This window comes from Anopheles ziemanni, assembly GCF_943734765.1.
Source record: "Anopheles ziemanni chromosome X unlocalized genomic scaffold, idAnoZiCoDA_A2_x.2 X_unloc_9, whole genome shotgun sequence".
NCBI lineage: Eukaryota > Metazoa > Arthropoda > Insecta > Diptera > Culicidae > Anopheles > Anopheles ziemanni.
In genome coordinates, this window is record NW_026689861.1 from 27,501 (window position 1) to 32,501 (window position 5,001).

Sequence of the window (5,001 nt, forward strand, 5' to 3'; positions counted from 1 at the left end):
CATCTTCGCTTCTATTTAAATAAATAAATAAGCTGAAGCTAGACATCAGTAAACACCACCACAGACACCACAAGCACGCCTTCTCCTCGTACTTCCGCCTCACGCGGGAACACGGACGCTCTAAATACTTCGAATTCCAATGCCAGTATATTGTAAACCACGGGTTCTTTAATGCTAGCGGGTCGTCGCGACCCTAGTTAACATCATGGTGCACGTCTCGTGACGGGTGTCACGGCGTAGTTAAATGTATGCGATACATTTCTCAAATATAAGCGCTCAGTCATCTGTACATCATGGTAGGTTCCCACGACGTGCAATATGCGTTCAACTTATCAATGTTCATGTGTCCTGCAGTTCACATTATGACGCGCAGTTAGCTGCGGTCTTCATCGATCCATGAGCCGAGTGATCCACTGCCGAGGGTGACTAACTTGCGTAAGCCGCCGCTGTGCGCGTATACCCGTTCCCCGTAGGGAGGAGCAAGCCGCCGCTTAGAGACGAAGCATAAAGTGTCCTCATTCCACATAGGGCAAGCTGGATGAATCCATTTTACCCAGGACGGCCGAAGCGGCGTGGACCAGGGGAGAACTGAACCTTATACTTCACACCACAGTAAGTCTACGTGTCCTCTTCCACATAGGGCAAGCTAGAACTAACTATCTTACTCAGGACTGCCGAAGCAGCGTGGACCAGGGGAGGAACACACTTTTCATGGAAACGTAAGGCATCCATGACTGCCATAACGTAAGCCGCCGCTGTGCGCGTATACCCGTTCCCCGTAGGGAGGAGCAAGCCGCCGCTTAGAGACGAAGCATAAAGTGTCCTCATTCCACATAGGGCAAGCTGGATGAATCCATTTTACCCAGGACGGCCGAAGCGGCGTGGACCAGGGGAGAACTGAACTTTATGCTTCACACCACAGTAAGTCTACGTGTCCTCTTCCACATAGGGCAAGCTAGAACTAACTATCTTACCCAGGACTGCCGAAGCAGCGTGGACCAGGGGAGGAACACACTTTTCATAGAAACGTAAGGCATCCATGACTGCCATAGTGCGTAAGCCGCCGCTGTGCGCGTAAACCCGTTCCCCGTAGGGAGGAGTCAAGCCGCCGCTTAGAGACGAAGTATGAAGTGTCCTCTTCCACATAGGGCAAGCTAGAATGAACTATCTTACCCAGGACCGCCGAAGCAGCGTGGACCAGGGGAGAACTGAACTTTATACTTCACACCGCAGTATTGAGTAATGTGCCCTCTTCCACATAGGGCAAGCTGGAATGTTCCATTTTACCCAGGACGGCCGAAGCGGCGTGGACCAGTGGAGGACTACACAATCATGAGGTTTGATATCGACTTGTGTGTTTCAATAGGATACCGATGGTATGGTTTGAACCGATTTGATTTAGCCATTCTGAAGTCATCACTTGGTTGAAGCGCTGAACTAGGGAGGCATCGTTTACATATATATTGGTTTTCGCATGCTCTACTAGGTTAATGTCATGAGGTTGGCTATCGAGCATGCCCAAGTGATGACTTGATTGTGTGCTTGCTTGAATTCTTCACATTTCATACCATCGGTTAGTTGTCGAATCATTCCTCGATCATAACCTTCGTTCTTGGTTCATGTATGCTCTCTTCCACATAGGGCAAGCTAGAATTAACTATCTTACCCAGGACCGCCGAAGCAGCGTGGACCAGGGGAGAACTATACTTTGTCTTGTATGCCCTCTTCCACATAGGGCAAGCTAGAACTAACTATCTTACCCAGGACCGCCGAAGCAGCGTGGACCAGTGGAGGACTATACTTTGTTCATAACACCACAGTATTGAGTAATGTGCCCTCTTCCACATAGGGCAAGCTAGAATGAACTATCTTACCCAGGACCGCCGGAGCAGTGTGGACCAGTGGAGGACTACACAATCATGAGGTTTGATATCGACTTGTGTGTTTCAATAGGGTACCGATGGTATGTTTTGAACCGATTTGATTTAGCCATTCTGAAGTCATCACTTGGTTGAAGCGCTGAACTAGGGAGGGGCATCGTTTACATATATATTGGTTTTCGCATGCTCTACTAGGTTAATGTCATGAGGTTGGCTATCGAGCATGCCCAAGTGATGACTTGATTGTGTGCTTGCTTGAATTCTTCACATTTCATACCATCGGTTAGTTGTCGAATCATTCCTCGATCATAACCTTCGTTCTTGGTTCATGTATGCCCTCTTCCACATAGGGCAAGCTAGAATGAACTATCTTACCCAGGACCGCCGGAGCAGCGTGGACCAGTGGAGGACTATACTTTGTTCATTACACCACAGTATTAAGTATGGTGTCCTCTTCCACATAGGGCAAGCTAGAACTAACTATCTTACCCAGGACCGCCGAAGCAGTGTGGACCAGGGGAGGACTATACTTTATACTTCACACACTAGCCATATTGAAGTCATCACTTGGTTGAAGCACTGAACTAGGGCGAGTCTATCGTTTACTTTGCATTGGGATAATACGCTGCATGCTCTCTTAGGTTAATGTCATGTGGTTGGCTATAGAGCATGCCCAAGTGATGACTTTGTTTAAAGCTCAACAGGTAGAGTATTATGTCCTCTTCCACATAGGGCAAGCTAGAATTAACTATCTTACCCAGGACAGCCGGAGCAGCGTGGACCAGGGGAGAACTATACTTTGTCTTGTATGCCCTCTTCCACATAGGGCAAGCTAGAATTAACTATCTTACCCAGGACTGCAAAGCAGCGTGGACCAGTGGAGGACTATACTTTGTTCATTACACCACAGTATTAAGTATGGTGTCCTCTTCCACATAGGGCAAGCTAGAACTAACTATCTTACCCAGGACCGCCGAAGCAGTGTGGACCAGGGGAGGACTATACTTTATACTTCACACACTAGCCATACTGAAGTCATCACTTGGTTGAAGCGCTGAACTACGGCGGGGTAATCGTTTACAGGTTATAATCATATAGCTGCATGCTCATTAGTAGATAATGGAATATTGTATGGCAATATGAGCATGCCCAAGTGATGACTTTGTTTCAAGCTCAACAGGTAGGGTATTGAGTCCTCTTCCACATAGGGCAAGCTAGAATGAACTATCTTACCCAGGACCGCCGGAGCAGCGTGGACCAGTGGAGGACTCTATACTTTATACTTCACACCACAGTATTGAGTACGACTTGCATAAAGCCCCTAATGAGAACCACGAGGGCTCTCTCAATGTAGAACCACGAGGGCTCTAGTACCGATTCTCTCGGTACGGCTTGGTCCGTGTTCCTTTATGCTTGTACTCTTAGAAAGTCTCAACCCGGAGGTCTTGACTTTGATTGTCATAGTTGGACTACGACGGGGCATCCGACCATTGCTGATCGAACACCCCTGATTCACCATCTTTCGGGTAGGCGGTACGCGTACCTCCGGACGCGGAAGTCTCAACCCGGAGGTCTTGACTTTGATTGTCATAGTTGGACTACGACGGGGTATCCGACTCATCGAATACCCCAGAAGCACACCATCTTTCGGGTAGGCGGTACGCGTACCTCCGGACGCGGAAGTCTCAACCCGGAGGTCTTGACTTTGATTGTCATAGTTGGACTACGACGGGGTATCCGACTCATCGAATACCCCAGAAGCACACCATCTTTCGGGTAGGCGGTACGCGTACCTCCGGACGCGGAAGTCTCAACCCGGAGGTCTTGACTTTGATTGTCATAGTTGGACTACGACGGGGTATCCGACTCATCGAATACCCCAGAAGCACACCATCTTTCGGGTAGGCGGTACGCGTACCTCCGGACGCGGAAAGTCTCAACCCGGAGGTCTTGACTTTGGTTGTCATAGTTGGACTATGACGGGGCATCCGACCATTGCTGATCGAACACCCCTGTTACACCATCTTTCGGATAGGCGGTGCGCGACACCACCGACGCGGAAAGTCTCAACCCGGAGGTCTTGACTTTATATTGTTGGATAGTCCTCTTCCACTATAGGGCAAGCTGGAAATATTCCATTTTACCCAGGACTGCCGAGGCAGCGTGGACCAGGGGAGAACTTCACGGAATCTTCAGGCATCCATGATTGCCATAGTGCGTAAGCCGCCGCTGTGTGCGTCAACTCGTTCCCCGTGAGGAGGAGTCTAGCCGCCGCTAAAAGACGAAGCATTAAGTGTCCTCATTCCACTATAGGGCAAGCTAGAATGAACTATCTTACCCAGGACCGCCGAAGCAGCGTGGACCAGGCGAAGACTATACTTTATACTTCACACCACAGTATTGAGTACGACTTGCATAAAGCCCCTAATGAGAACCACGAGGGCTCTCTCAATGTAGAACCACGAGGGCTCTAGTACCGATTCTCTCGGTACGGCTTGGTCCGTGTTCCTTTATGCTTGTACTCGCGGAAAGTCTCAACCCGGAGGTCTTGACTTTGATTGTCATAGTTGGACTACGACGGGGTATCCGACCATTGCTGACCGAACACCCCTGATTCATCATCTTTCGGATAGGAGGTGGGCGCACCTCCTACGCGGAAGTCTCAACCCGGAGGTTCGGACTTAGAGTTTTTCCCATTTAAAAGTTTTTCTCTTAGCCATACTGAAGTCATCACTTGGTGAACGATTGAACTAGGGCGGGTTAATCGTTTATAGGTATCATGTGGTTTGCATGCTCTCTTAGGTTAAGGTCATGTGGTTGGCTATCGAGCATGCCCAAGTGATGACTTTGTTTCACGCTTGCTTGATTTCTTCAAGATTCCCTGTTATATAGTGTAATCATTCGAGAACAGGGAATCTTTGGTTTTGCTCAACAGGTATTGGATGTCAACTTGGTATCTAGATCGCATTAAGTCTCAACCCTTAGGTTCGGACTTGTATAGTGACATCTTGTTACGGTCTTGAGTCTCAACCCGCAGGTTCGGACTACTTAGTGTTTGATCGAATATAATATGGCAACTTGTGCCTAAGTCTCAACCCGCAGGTTCGGACTTCTGTTTATT

General features: G+C 48.7%; 1 non-coding gene across 1 annotated transcript; it reads right to left on the reverse strand.

The window, feature by feature from the left end:
- Positions 1–270: 270 nt before the first annotated feature.
- Positions 271–425, reverse strand: LOC131292695 (5.8S ribosomal RNA). The gene has a single exon (XR_009190306.1). It is a non-coding gene; the product is annotated as a 5.8S ribosomal RNA (ribosomal RNA).
- Positions 426–5,001: the final 4,576 nt, after the last annotated feature.